The sequence below is a fragment of the Ovis aries genome, chromosome 25 (genome assembly GCF_016772045.2).
Source record: "Ovis aries strain OAR_USU_Benz2616 breed Rambouillet chromosome 25, ARS-UI_Ramb_v3.0, whole genome shotgun sequence".
Taxonomy (NCBI): Eukaryota; Metazoa; Chordata; class Mammalia; order Artiodactyla; family Bovidae; genus Ovis; species Ovis aries.
Window position 1 is genome coordinate 3,758,312 of NC_056078.1, and position 15,490 is coordinate 3,773,801.

General features: G+C 43.9%; 1 long non-coding RNA gene across 1 annotated transcript; it reads left to right on the forward strand.

Moving 5' to 3' along the window:
• The first annotated feature begins 9,091 nt into the window (after positions 1-9,091).
• Positions 9,092-14,119, forward strand: LOC105604901 (uncharacterized). Its single transcript, XR_001436706.3, has 3 exons — positions 9,092-9,182; positions 9,266-9,484; positions 13,722-14,119. It is a non-coding gene; the product is annotated as an uncharacterized LOC105604901 (long non-coding RNA).
• The last annotated feature ends 1,371 nt before the right edge of the window (positions 14,120-15,490 follow it).

Here is a 15,490-nt window from a genome sequence, read left to right on the forward strand (position 1 = left end):
AGCATCTTTCCATGTGCCTGCTGTCCATCTGTATGTCTTTGGAGAAATGTCTATTTAGGTCTTCTGTCCCTTTTTTGATTGGGTTGTCTATAAATCTTTAAAAGTTTTGCTTTTTCCATTAGTTTGGAATCATTGTGGAAATTTTTTTGGTATTCCAGGGTATGGTGTGTGATATGGATGAGAGAAGGGGTCTTATTTTTCCATGTGGATTGAAAACTTTATCCTTTCCCCGTCAGTTTGCAATGCAGTCTCCATTATCTTAAGTTCTAAGAAATGTGGGTTTCTTTTGGTTCCATCTTTCATGGCCCACTGGTCTGTTTGCCTGTCCTTGCACCAATAACACACTTACTGATCACTGTCGGTTTATACTGAGTGTTGATAAATGAGAGGGCAACTATTCTTGCCTTGTTTTTCTTCAAATTTATCTTACTGTTCTTGTATTACTTCTTTCAGTACTGGATAGAATTTTGCAGTGTGTTTTAAACTGAATTTGCTTGTCACTTGAAATATACCTTTTCATAAGGAGAAAAATGTCTTTAACTTTGTTCCTTTGTTATGGTTGAGTTAGAGTGAGTTATGTGGAATCAGTGAATTAATTACCACCAAAGCCGGCAGGGAAAATCAACAGCCCCATGACAAAAAAAAAAAAGGTTATGACGATAAGTAATCCATTCTCTACAGCAAATATTGTGACTTTCCCATTACAAGCATGTTCCCAGTAGCAGAGTTGCAAATCAACAGTCTCTCGAACAATTTAAAATTAATATTATAGGAAAACATGATGACTTCATGATGTCAAGGTACAGAGTAAGTATACATTTAACTTTTTATAATCATAGGCCTGTAAATTTTTATTAATCTTTCCTTTACTTACCTCACAAGATGTAAGGGCTCATTCAGGGCTTGGAAACAGACTTCCCAGTTCTCCTCGCCCCCCTTCTCCAAGTTCCTGACTAGCAATTGCTAGCTAGCTCTTCCTGGCAGCCTCTGAGTCAAATGAGCCTTGCTATCCAGTCAGGGAATTAGTTAGTACTCAGCAGTTTTCTTAATGCTAGCTTGCAGATCTCTCATAATCTCTACTTTGGAACTTAATTTACTATTTAATTCATCTATTAAACTTGTTGGTGGAGAGAATCAATTTTTTTGGTTTCAATAACTATTTTTAATTTCTGTAAGTTTTATCTGTTTTTCAATCCTTCCTGTTCTGTTTTCATAGTGCCTATTCTTTGATTTTCTATTCCTTTCTTTTAAAAATCTCTCTAATTAATTTTTAAATATGCTTATTTCATAATATCTTTCAGACTATCCTTGAGGGGCTAATCCTGGTGGATCAGTGGGGATCATGTATTCAGGTATATTATGTATTTTTCACTTAACCTAAAGTTTTATCTCCTGCCCTTGTGTGTCGTTAAATCCAGGCTCCTGGTGTTTAGTACCTACTGTTGGGTCCCCTGGGAGCAGCATATCTGTGTGTTTTCAACCATGGGCGTGGTCAGTTCATGTGCATCTCAGCCTGCATTTCAGATCACTCTTTCTCAGAGACTTGGTTTCTTTTTCTGTGTTCCTTTATGTGTTATTTCTGTGGGTTTATAGTATATGGCATTCTACTTCAGGTCATTCTTCCATGTTGCCAGATATGGTAGTTAAATTTTTGCAAGAAAAAATTTTTTTACCTAATTTTTATATGTACATTGTTGAAAAATCTAAAGTCAAAAAATTATGTTCTACTTGAAGAGATTATTACTATTAGCATTATATTGATTCTATATCTTTGTAATCTTGTTTGTGCATATGTGTATATGTATGTGTGCAGGTGTGTAAACACTAATAAAATTACTGTTAGGTTAAAGAGGAATTATCCTCATTGTACTATTTAATAACATGATTTTCAAAAATTAAATAGAATGTCAAAATATTTACATGTTAACCACTATATTCCTACTAGGTGCTTTTTAAAGGCTACAAGGTATACCATCATGATGCTGTAATGTAATTTATTCTCACCAATTGCGTTGATGGACATTTTTAAAATGTTTGTGGTTATAAGCAACACTGATACAATGACCTTAGAAGTGCATCTTTGCCTGCATCTTTGTTTATTTAGAATAAGTTGCTGAAAGCAGAATAGCTGGGTAATATGAATATTTTTGTTATTTACTGACAAATTGAGTTGTTTTCTTCTGGGACAATTATCAGCCAGACTCCCTTTCCTAAATTCTTGTTTACCAGATATTGAAGATTGAAATGACATGAACATAAATTTATACGTATCTCTTCCTAGAGCTGTAGGCGTAGCACTAACATTTTCTCCCAAGGTTAGGGAGTGAGTTTCTGGCGTGTCTTTCCTACCTAACTCCACCCTGTCAGAGTTAATAGGAATTCCATGTGTCACACGTGCTCTGAAGCATCAGTACGTGCTCTGAAGGAGAAAGGGTTCTCTATGATTACTTTTCAACCTGAAAAAAAGTACATATGCCTCACATTTATCTGCTCCACTTACCAGCACCCAGCCCCATCCTGCTTCAATGAACTTAATGAGATTAACAGATGCTATTTCTTTTTTTAATATACTTTTTATTTTGTATTGGAGTATAGCCGATGAACAATGCTGCGATAGTTTTGGGTGGACAGCTAAGGGACTTAGCCATCAGAATGTATCCATTCTCCCCCAGACTCCCCTCCCATCCAGGCTGCCACATAACACTAAGCAGAGTTTCTTGTGCTATACACTAGGTCCTTGCTGATCATCTGTTTTAAACATAACAGTGTGTACTGGCCCACCCCAAACTCCCAACCTGCCCCACGTGTGCTTAGTCGCTCAGTCATGTCTGACTCCTTGCAACCCCATGAACTGTAGCCCACCAAGCTCCACTGTCCATGGGGCTTTTCCAGGCCAGAATGCTGGAGTGAGTAGCCTTTCCCTTCTCCAGGGATCTTCCCAACCCAGGGATCAAACCCAGGGCTCCCACATTGCAGGTGGATTCTATACCGCCTGAGCTACCAGGAAAGCCCAAGAATACTGGAGTGGATGGCCTGTTCCTTCTCCAGGGATCTTTCTGACAGATGCTATTTCTTTAATCCGTGTTAGTGTACTGTCAGGTAACAGCGTCATTCTGAGGTTACTAGAACTGAAGCGCAGAACAGTGATGAGAGATGGACAAACGAATCTGTGAGAGAATATTCTTCACGTCTTCCGATCTATATGTCCATCTGTGCTTCCCTCTAAAGTCATTTATGGAACAGAATGCTACATCAGAAAGCTCCAAGCTGGCTTTTACTAAAGTATTCTTTTGGTTACATTGTAGATTATGTAAAATCTTGCCATTTATTCTTGTTTAAAAACATTGAAAGGAGGCATGATATGACTCTAATAAATCATCATTAATTTTGTTATGTTTCATAATGGCATCTTGTCATAAAAGAATATGTTGTTGTTTAGACACTAAGTTGCGTCCAACTCTTTTGTGACCCCATGGACTGCAGCCCACCAGGCTTCTCTGTCCCTGGGATTTTCCAGGCAAGAGAATACTGGGGTGGGTTGCCATTTGATATTCCCAACCCAGAGATCAAACCCTCAGCTTCTGCATTGACAGGCAGGTTCTTTACTGCTGAGCCAACAGGGAAGCCCGTAGAAGAATATACACATGGGAATTCGCCGGTAGTCCAGTGGTTAGGGCTCTGTGCTTTCACTGCCAAGGGCAGAGCACTAAGATCCTGCATGCCGTGCAGCGTGGCCAAAAAACCAATATGCATATGTATTTTAGACATGCATATCAAAGCACATGAAGTCTGGAATTTGCTCTAAAATTCCATGGAGTGGGAGGGAGGGAGGGGGAGAGGAATCGGTGGATAGTTGAAGCAAGTGTGGCAGAACTTTGTGGGGCCATTGTATTATTCTCACTTTGTGAACATTTGATAGTTTTCAAAATGTAGTAAAAAGGTAGTTTCTTAGGGCAAGGAAGAGAAGAGAGACATGGAGAGAGAGATTGAGAGGGGTTGATTGATTATCCTGTTGAATCTCTGAGTTAAAAAGCCAAGGGAAACCTGTCTGACAAAGGGAGAAAGCTGGCTGAAGGGGGCTTTGTTGTGAATGAGCCGCCTGCTGCCATCTAAGAGCTAGAGGTTCCCCGATGGCGCAGCGATAAAAGAATCCTCCCGCCAGTGCAGGAGGACCGAGTTCGATCCCCAGGTCAGGAAGATCCCTGGAGAAGGAAATGGCTACCCACTCCAGTGTTCTTGCCTGGGAAATCCCATGGACAGAGGAGCCTGGCAGGGCTGCGGTCCATGGGGTGGCAAAAGAGCTGGACACAACTCAGTGACTAAACAACAGGCCATCTAAGGGCACGACGAGAAGCAAGGCTGTGTCTTTGTAGATACATCCCTCTACCCCATACACACACGCAGTTCCCGTTGCTCTAAGCCTGTTCTGTAAGAATGCAGTTAACTTAGGATTTAATAGTGGGAGGAATATTAGAGACCATGCAACCTACCCTTTTTCTTGAGTAAATGAAGAAATCAAGTAAAATACATCTATTTCCCTGCATAAGCATCTTTTAAAATCTCATCTCATGTACCCTCACCGCAGTTTTGAAAGGTAAAAACTGGAGATGTTGCTCTGTTTTTATACACACAAGTGAGGCCTTGTGTGTGTATGGGTGGGGGGTGGGACAAGTGTCTTTACCACTTTAAAAAGTCTACACTGAAATGAGCTCTTTCCTTGAATTTAGACTTTTTCTTTTAATGAAGCTTTGTGTATTGACTTTAAAATTTTTACTTATATTAATTTCTTTGGCTGCACTGGGTCTGAGTTGCAGCACATGGGGTCTTTAGTAATTGCGGCATCTGGAATCTTCTTTTAGTTGTGGCATGCGGGATCTAGTTCCCAGTCCAGGAACTGAACCAGGCCTCTACATGATGAGTCTGGAGTCTCAAGCAGCAGACCACCAGGGAAGTCCTGAATCTAGGCCTTTTGAAATCTATCCCAGACTCCTTGTATTGTATTTCGTAGAACACTAGGAATTAACAAGCCCTTCAAACAGAATTAAAAGTTATTAATATCACTGATATGTGAGTAGGGGAACTGTTCTGAGGCCATCTCGTTTTTAAAATTGAAGGCCCACGTTTTGACTCTGATATCATAAATTCCCTTTAGCGGCTTGTGCATGTTCGAGTTCAAAAGTCAGTAGTGAAATGTTTAGAGTTCAGCAGTGACATTAAGGTCCGGATGAAAATATGAGATTTTATTTGTAAGACAAGCAGAATTATACAAATAATGTCACAATTCAAAATATATTTCTCCAAACCTAAGATACTCGTCCGTGACGCCTCTAATGAATTACCTCTGCCTGCTCCCCTGACTGCCTGTAGGTTCTAAAGGTAATGTCAGCTTCCCAAGCACGTTTAGTGTTTTTCTGTTTTCTGTTTTTCCTAATGCTCCTTCCTCTTTGCATGCCTTCTCTTTTAAGACTGAGCTCAGATTCTACCTCCTCCAATTTGGTGAAATCTTCCTTACTAGCCTGCATCACGAACTCTCCCTGTTTCCTAGGGAAACTCTAACAAAGTAACACAGATGGAGAGGCTTAAATGATTGAAACATATCTCATACTCCTGAGAGCAGGATCAGCTCTTTCTGGGGCTGTGAGGAGGGCTGTGAGAGCCCTTCAGGCCCCTCCCCTAGTTTCTGATGCTTTGCTGGTGGTCTTTATTCCTTGGCCTCCGGCGGCATCACCCCCCAGTCTCTACCTTGGGCTTCACGTGGTGCTCTCCCTATGTGCATGTCTGTCTCTAAATATCCACTTAATTATGGACATCAGACACACTGGCCGGGGCCACTCTGCTCCAGTTCTACCCCATCTGAACAAGTGACACCTGCAACAGCGTCTTTCTAAATAAGGCTATATTCTAAGGTAAGAAGACTGAGAACCTCAACACGTGGATTTTTCTGGAGATCCCAATTCAACCCATAAAATTCCTTCTTTTGAGTTTTCTCCCCACTTCATTTATATTTCGTTCATGGAATCTATCACATTCTGTGTTGTTAACAATCTTGACCCTCCTCCCAGACTGCAAGATCTTCCAGGTCTGGTTCATCTTCATACAACCGGAAGTGCCAAGGATAGAGGATGGGTTTGTCAGGGGCCTTATATAGTTTTCATTATGGCTGCCTCTGGTCCCCAGGTTAGGCTATACCTCCAAATGGCAACAGGCAGGATTTTATTAAAATAAAACTTCATTTTTTCAGGTACACAGTCTGTGTACCTGAATGCATGCAGTTAAGTTTTTGTACCCTTGTTGAAGGCAGGACAAAGTGATTGGGATTTGAAAGACAGGTGGACAATCCAGGCTGTAATAGCCACTTGATGGTGTCAGCCAGGAGAGAGAGAGACAGAGTAGCAAGTATGACTTTCAAAAAAAGCTAGGGAAGACTCTGAGTTAGTGGCTGAATGGGTGGATGCCTCAGGAGTAGTGGATACAAGCATTAGGATTATAAGAGCATTCTGAAACCTAATGCTAATGTTCTGGGGACAGAGATTCTGCAGGACTTGGAGTGAGTGTGAAGACAAAAACCAATTACCAGTAACCAGCACCAAGGGGCAGAATATCTGTGCCAGGGTCTGTGCCAGCCCCAGGATCTGGACAACACAAGCACAGATGTTAGAACCAAAAGGTGAGTTTGATGATGAGCCAGTCCATTGTCTTTTTCCAGAAAGCTTGCATCATTGTGAAGGAAGTCCCCCCAATCTGGGGAGGAAGGGATGGCTGGAGCAGGGAAGGGTGGCATGCTCCCCAGCCCAGCCTCAACAGCAGACTCACAAAAGGCCAGGCTTCGTTTGCTGTTCATGCAAAGTACTGAACTAGACAACTAGGGGAAAAAGTCACGGTCCCCTCACTCAAGAGGTTTACAGATCTACAGGGAATAAAACACAGCCAAGAAAAAGTAAACAATCATCCGGTGCCCTACATTTGGGCAAGTTCCATGGTGAGTTGGAAAGGAGGTCCCTCTGTTGATGGAGATGCTGTCTCCAAGTGTGGCCCTTGGACGGTGGCATCAGTGTCATCAGGAGCTTGTTAGAAAGGCGGATTCACAGGCTGCACTCCAGACTTATGAAGTCGGGGGTCACTGGAGGTGAGGCCAAGGAATCTGCATTTAACCAGCTTGGAAGGTAGGGGATTTCTTGTGCACATTGAAGTTTAGGAGGTACTGCACTTAGGAGCAGCCAGGAGGATGGGAAGCCGGAGGCAGGAAAGGAAATGGGTAGATGCGGACATGGAGTGAGTGATGTAGGAGAGCCTTTGGGGACTGATTGTGAATGTACAACTTTCCAAGCCTTTAGTTAGGAGCTTGGAATCTGCAGGATGGAGAACAGGGCAAGCAGGAGAGCATCACACTCCCCTGGATGCCAGAACTTGCCTCCCATCACTTAGATTAGCCTTTCCCCAAAACCAGAGATGCTCCATGAATAAAAGGATTCCAAGAGCAGATGCCTGTGGGAAACGCCGGACTCTGTTCACGCCTCCTGGAGATTTATAGTGCACATGAGCACAATAAAGACATCAAAATTCTGTTTTAAAAAATAGGGATCTATTTAATAAGTTTTGGTCCTTTGCTCACTCAGCATGTGATCTGCAGACCAGCAGCATCAGTACCACCTGGGAGCTTGCTGGGAAATGCAGAGGGATTTCCTCAGTGATGCTGTGGCTAAACCTGCACACTCCCAATGTAGGGGGCCCAGGTTTGATCCCTGGACAGGGCACTACTAATAGATCTCACATGCTGCAACTAAGAGTTCGAAGGCTGCAACTGAGACAGGGTGCTGTCAAATAAATATTTATTAAAAAAAGAAAATGCAGAATCTTCCTCTCTACTCCAGAGTCAGAAACTTCATTCAACAACATCCCAAGGTGATGGATATGCTCATTAAAGTTTGAGAAGTGCTGGTTTAACCCATTATTCTTGTGGACTTCACTTTGGAAATGCTGCTTTAGGCAATGAGAAGCCAGTGATTTTGAACAGGAAAGCAGCAGGATGAGAGCAGCCTTGTCCTACACAAAGCCCCTGAAGGAGTCTTTCCCTTTCTCCTCCTGGTGCTCCCTCCCCTTGAGCGCTTCCGGTCATTCTCCTCCACTGCAGGAGACCTTGTTCAGGCATGAAGCCCCACAGAGACTTTTCTGGGCAGTGCCACACTGGTGACCTGTAAACCAGTGATCCATGAGCTCCTTGCTCTCATGAAACTCAAATACCTTTCATTGACCTGGAAACCCAGCCATTGTTCTTACTGATGATCAGATTCTAGTGCTTTATCCAAACTTTCAAGGCATCTTTGGATCCCCATCTTTTAACAGTCCCTCTGTGCAGTTTTTAGATACGATCTACCAGGATAGTCTTCTTTTCAAGCATGGTCATTTCATTATGCTTTCTTTTAAAAAAATAACTTGAAAAATTGTGTTAAAGTGTCATTCTGAATTATTCGCTAGTTGTGTGCGCTAGTCGTTTTTGAAAGCAAGAATCTTGCTAGTCAAGTTTTGAATCCCCCAACTAGAACTTAGGGGGTTACTGAGTAACAACAAATGGTGGGAAAGCACAGAGTTTCCTGGAGCCATATGAGGTAGTGGCATTCAAAGGAACCCCACTTGTTCATTACATTCCAAAGGTATGAGCAAAGCAAAATCTTGTCCTAGAGGGGGTTAGCCGAGACGGTGACAGTTGAAAGGCTGAGAGATCCTGCGAGGACAGATTGTATGGGCACACCGTGGTGTGTGTAGGAGAGACTTGTGCGGTGAAGGAGGGGCTGATACATTCAGGGCTGGGGACACTGCAGGTAGAGACTCACACGGAAAGAGCATGGGCCAGGGCAAGAGACTGAGGACACAGGAGGCTGTTGCAGGCACGCTGGCAAAGCCGCGCAGAGTCAACCTGAAGTCCGGAAGTGTAAGACCTCTTTGCGTCCCCTCCGACATCTGCCAGCAACGCCTGTCTTTGTGTTAACAGGAGGCCGGAAGGGGGAGCAAGTTAAAGAATGGGGACCTGTTTCCTCTCTTTGTGCCCCAGTTCCCCCTCCTTTGTATACACCCTCCATCCTGAATAAGCTCTGATTCTCAGGACTAAAATGCACAGCGTGTATCCTGCGGAGACGCAGATACCGCCCAGGAGAGCAGAGCCAAAGGATCCCCAGAGTGCAGAGGTGAGAACACCTAGGTAACGCTCGGGGGGAATAGTCTCTATAAAAGAACCTGTTAGCCTAATGAGGCCAACTCTGACTTAAAGTTGTAGGTTCTTTCTCTTTCATCAAGAGGCAGAACTTGGAGAGAAGAGTGACGCGGCGACATGGTTTTAGACACTGTGCAGCTACAGAGTCGGGTGGGACGAGTCCCCTCCTTGGGCGTCTTGGGACCTGAGGCTGTGACCACAGAGATGTCCTGGCCGCGTCTGCCATCTAGCGCCTCGCAGGAGGGGTCACCACGCCGGTGTATCCCGGCTTCCCAGGTAAATGTGTGCATATAGACTCAGTGTGAGAGCATTATAAAATCAGCCAGATGGAGGTGAGTAGAGCAGATTCACGGCCAATTCTGTACAGATCGAGGCGAGTGGGAGAATGCAGTTAAGTGGACCTGAGGGGTAAGATCCCCTGGAAGAGGAAATGGCAGCCCGCTCCAGTATTCTTGCCTGGAAAATTCCTGGAGAGAAGAGCCTGGCGGGCTACGGTCCATGGGGTCGCAGAGTCCAACACAACTTAGCGACTGAGTGCGCGCGCGGGCATGCGCGCGCGCGCGCACACACACAGACACACACAGACACACACACACACACACACACAGCATGTGCGCCCCAGCTCTTCTCTTCCCCGCCCCCCGGACACACACACACACACCCCGGACACACACACACACACACCCCGGACACACACACACACCCCGGACACACGCACACACACCCCGGACACACACACACACACACCCCGGACACACACACACACACAGCATGTGCACCTCAGCTCTTCTCTTCCCCGCCCCCCCCCCCCCGCGTGCTGGCGCGCGCACACACACACACACACACACACACACCCCGCCTGTGCACCTCAGCGCTTCTCTTTTTCCCCCGCCTGTGCTTCGCCTCCCCTGGCGTCCTCACTCTGCCCAGCCCTTCCTCCCGGGAAAGGTCAAACAATCCTCAGCCACCCCTTGGTTCAGTCCACGCAGAGGAGGTCGGCCATGTAGAATCCAGTAGATACGATGCCTTCATATGAACAGACTTACATATACGATTCATTTTGTAAAATAGATTTCTACGATAATAAAAATAACGCAGGCTCATTGTGAAAACTTTGGAACATATAGAAAAGTGAAGAGGGCCCACTGTCTCCGCATCCTGACTATCTGGGGGCGGGGGGCGCCCGCCGGGGAGTGGGCTTAGGTAAGAAATCCCAGCTTGAGAAGGCAATGCCTGCTAGAAAGGCGTCTGGGGCGCCTGCCGGAGCTGGGCCAGGACAGCGCCCGGGCCCTAGGCGATCGCCGGGACTCCTACCCCGCGGCTCTGCGCGCGTAGGCGGTCCTTCTGCGTATGCACACTGCCGGGTCGCCGGGAGCCCAGGTTCCCCGCGGTGTGACCCGCGACCCGAGCCTGGGCTGGGTGCTCGGGGCTCGGCTCGGACGTGCGCTTTGTCCCGTGCCCTGGCTGCCGGGGGACTCCTCCTCCACCACATCTGGCAGCTCTGTGACCCGAGGTCAAGCAGAAAATAACCTGTTTAACAAATCCAGTCAGTTATTTTTAAATCTAGAAAAGTTAAAAATAAGAAAGCAAAAATACCTCCTAGCGAATGCCTTTCTGGTCTTTAAGGAAATGACAGACATGGGCTTAAAACATGCAAAACAGCATAAAAGTTTTAAAATGAAAAAATCAGTGGCCGTCCTTCCGAGCAATCCCTCTTTTCAAAGGGAGTGATTATTATGTCCGCCCCCACAATATGTACGTATTTATGTATGTATATATTCATACCCTTTTAATATTTATACGATGTGGACTTTTAACTTCATTCTTCTGCTCTTCCTGGCTGCCCGCTTCATACTTCTCAGGGACTTTTCCACATTTGAACATCTAAATCTAATTATTTTAAGGATGCTTGGAATTCCATTTGTAAAGTACCATATTTCATCTAATATAAAGAAATTCTCAAATGCTTTGTCAGGCAACTCACAGATCTAGAATGCAACTGGACCTGCAAATCTGAGTATTCACAGCTGGGAGAGTTTTAGGCTTGGTTTGTGGTGATCTAGAAGCTATTCATTTACAAAAGTGCCACCAAAACGTTTCCATGAAATCATTTTATTCAATTTAATGCTACCAAACAGGGCCCTCTTAAAGCTTGGAAACAAAACTAAAATCGTCCTAGGAGTGGAAATGCTAAGTCTTAAAGAACTACACTAAAAAGGTATTGGTAGATTTTGTTAAATGGTCCTTTTACAAAGTTGCACAGATTTATACTGTTACCAAAATTTGAATGAGGTTGAACATCTTTTTATATGTAAAATGGCAGCCAGTATTTCTTTTTCTGTATATTTCTTGTTCATATTCTTTGGATTTTTTCTTACTGATTCAGCTGGGCTTTGTAAATGAAAGAAGTTATCCTTTGTCTATCACTGTGTTCTGCAAATGTTTTCCCCAGTTTGTCTTCTGTGTTCTACCTTTGTGTTTAGCTATTGATTTTGTTTTGGTTTGGTTTTACAACAAAGAAATGTTAACGTTTTGTCTGGCAGATTTGGCAGAGTGCCTTTATACTTGTGGGTTGTCTGTCTTATTTTGCAGAGCCTTCCCCACTACAGTCAGTCAATTCACTCATGGCTTTTATTTAAAAGACACACACACATACACACTCACACACCTTTAATTGTTAGGAAAGTCATCTATTCAATGAAGAAAGTTTGTAAGATACATATGAGCCAAAAGAAAAGTCTTACAGTCTAACTGCCAAAGATAATCACTATGAACATTTTGCCATAAAAGGTTCTATGTAATAATTAAGATTGTGTTTCGATAATGTCATGAACTATATTTGTTAAATATTTGAGCTCTATTTTAAAACAACTTTACTGAAGTATGACTATTATCCCATAAAAATCACTCATTTAAAGTAAATGATTCTTGGTAAAATTACAGATTTGTGTCATCATTACAACAATCCAGTTTCAGAACATTTCATCACTGCAGAAAAAAAGCCCTTTCTATTTGTGTTCTTTTGAAGTCACTCCCCACTCTTTCCAACCAGCCGTAGGCAACCATTAATCAACTTCTTGTCCCAATGGATTTCCTTTTTCTGGACATTTCATATACATGGAGTCACACAATATGTCAAGTTTTGTGTTTGGCTTCTTTCACTTAGTATAATATTTCTGAGATTCATCAATATCATAAGGTGTATCAATACTTCATTGACTTTATTGCGGAATACTAAGGAGTTCATTGACTGGATAGAATACATTTTGTCCATTTGTCAGCTGATGCACATTTGAGTTTTTTCCGCTTCTCAGATATTCTGAATTACGCTGTTTCGACAAGTTTTGTGTGGACATGTTTTCCTTTTCCTGGGTGTAAGTGGAATTGCTGGATTGTGTGCAAACTCTGAGTCAGCATTTATTTGTTTATTTACTTTTGACTCTGCTGGGTTTTCACTGCTGTGAGGTCTTTTCCGCAGTTGAGGAGGGGGGGTCTACTCTTCGCTGTGGTGAGTGGATTTCTCACTGCGGTGGGCTCAGGGCACACAGGCTTCTGTAGCTGCAGCCAGCGCTCAGTAGTTGTGGTTCCCAGACTCTAGAGCTCTCGCTCAATTGTTGTGGAGCATGGACTTGGTTGTTTTGCAGCATGTGAGATCTTTCCGGACCAGGTGTTGAATCCATGTCCCCCTGCACCGGCAGGCTGATTCTTTACCACCGGGCTACCTGGGAAGCACTCTACCTTAGCATTGGATTCTATATCTTGAGGAGCTGCCTGGGACCAATCTGTACTGAAACCTCCACCAGAAAAAAGGAGGCCCTTTTCATTCAAGCTCCTTTTCTCTGGATGACAAGGCCTGTCTGGAATAATGTCTAAGGTTCCAGGACTTTGCATAGAGCTTAAGGTTAACTTTGAGTCTTATTTTAGCAGAATGTTAAGATGAATTTCTTCCTGTCTGAGTTTTGACTGGGCTACTAATGTAATGGGCATTAAACACCAAAATGAATATAAGACTGAAACCTACATGAGCAAAATTTTTTAAAAAGTTTAAAGTTATAAAAGGGGAATCAGAACAGTATTTGCCCACCCATGTTCATAGCAGCATTATTCACAATAGCTGAAAGGTGGACGCAACCCAGCTGTCCACGGATGGATGGATGGATGCACAAAATGTGGTGTATCCATACAATGGAGTATTAGTCAACCTTCAGGAGGAAGGAAATTTTGACACCTGCTACAACATGGATGAACCTGAAGGACATGAAGTTAAGAGAAATAAGCCTCAGAAAAATACTGCATGGTTCTACTTACAAGAGGTACCTCTAAAACAGAGTAGGACCCTGTGGTCCTTGCCATCTGACCATGTCCTCTGCCTGTCTTTTGTCTGTGGAAAGCTTTAGTCAAAGAATAAGTTTAATCAGAGAAGTGAGATATGCGGAAACAAAGGAAAATAGTAAAAGGAGACTAATAATGACAAGTCATTAAGCATACTCAAGGGCCTTTGGTTCTTTCTCAGGGGTGTACATGCTGTTCTGAGCCATATTCTGTGAGTAGTCTTATAGCTACCAGAACACCAGGTGGAGAAGTTAACTGCGTGATGACCAGGCTGTACCCAGGACATGAACGTCCACAATTCTGAGAACTGGCCGCAAAGAAATGGGAATAAATGGGCCCTGGAGCTGAAGATTAACTATACCTGAAACAACCAAGACGATGCTGGTAAAACCACTGATGACCAATTTGAAGATGACGATTAGAGATGACTGTGCTGTTTCTGCTTGTAACACCAATTCTGTCCATAAAAGCTCTTATCCCCTGCTTGTCAGGGGTAGGAGGAGTTGGCCTTTGGACAGATGTCCACCATGCTCCCCCCACAGTTGCTGGCATCTGAAATAAAGCAACCTTTTCCTTCTACCAAGCTGGCCTGTTTATTGGCTTCTGAGATCCCACACACTTTCAGTAACACCTACACTGGTCAGATTCATAGAAACAGAATGGTGGGTGCTGGAGTTTGAAGAGAAGGAGGGGGAGGAGTTATTGTGAAAGGGTACAGAGTTTCAGTTTGGGAAGATAAACATTTTGGAGATGGGAGATGATGATGGTTGCCCAACAATCTGAATGTACCCAATTCAATTGAATCTTACACCTAGAGATGGTAAAATTTATGTTATATATATTACAGTAATTTAAAAAAAGAAAAAGGTGGGGATCAGTAACCATTTGGACATATTTTAATCAAAAAAGAGAAATGTAAAAGGCAGGGGAAGGACAGCTGGGTTCTTGATGCTGAGATTCTGGGAGAAGGAGGCTGTTAGGGGCTCCCAGACCTTGCTGGCTTCACCCTAACCATCTGAGAGTCAGAGACACATGAAGAATCACAATGCCATATTCCCAAAGAAAGGAGTGGGGTCAGGGAAGGAGGTTCCTTAACTCAGGCAGGACTGCCAGGAGCTCAGCCGCAGGCAGGTAGGGAGGTGCCCGGAGAAAGCTGATCCTGTGCTGGGTCCATGTTGCCCATGGGCTGCTTGGAAATGAGGCTCCAGTGAAGGCTTCTGCTCATCCACCAAAACCCCATCAACTCCTGCACGTGGGGCTTTGTGAACAAACTTCCTATTTGCAAAAGCAAAACAGGATTGCAATTTCTCTGATTTTCCTGAATTTAGAAAAATAGGCCACAAACGTAGTATTTAAGTGAGTTATCATCTGAGGCATATGCTCAAGGATGAATCACCTGTGAGCACTCTGCAGCATTTAGAGAAACTCCAGAAGGAAATTACCGAACTTCCCCCTGAAGACCTTGAGGAGAACGGATGCCAGCAGATCAGACTCACTTTAAATTCTCAGACCTTGTGCATTTCAGAACTCCAGATACGTTCTTATGGGAGGACAGAAAGCTGGAGCAAACATTTTTTAAACCTCTCTCTTTAGATGACTCCACCATATGCAAGTCACATTCTGTGGAGAAAGATGCAGAAGCCCACCGAGTTTTTGAAGGGAAGCACTATTTGTGTATAAATTTGGAGGAGCGGGCATGCTAAGTCGCTCAGTTGTGTCTGACTCTTTGCAACCCTATAGATTGTAGCCCACCAGGCTCCTCTGTCCATGAGATTCTCTAGGCAAGAATACTGAAATGGGTTTCCAGGCCCTCCTCCAGAAGCTCTTTCTGACCTGGGGCTCGAACTCCCACCTGCCTGTGTCTTCTGCATTTGCAGGTGGATTCTTTACCCACTGAGACACCTGGGAAGCCCCAACTTGGAGATACAGATCATTAAATAGGAGAATTGT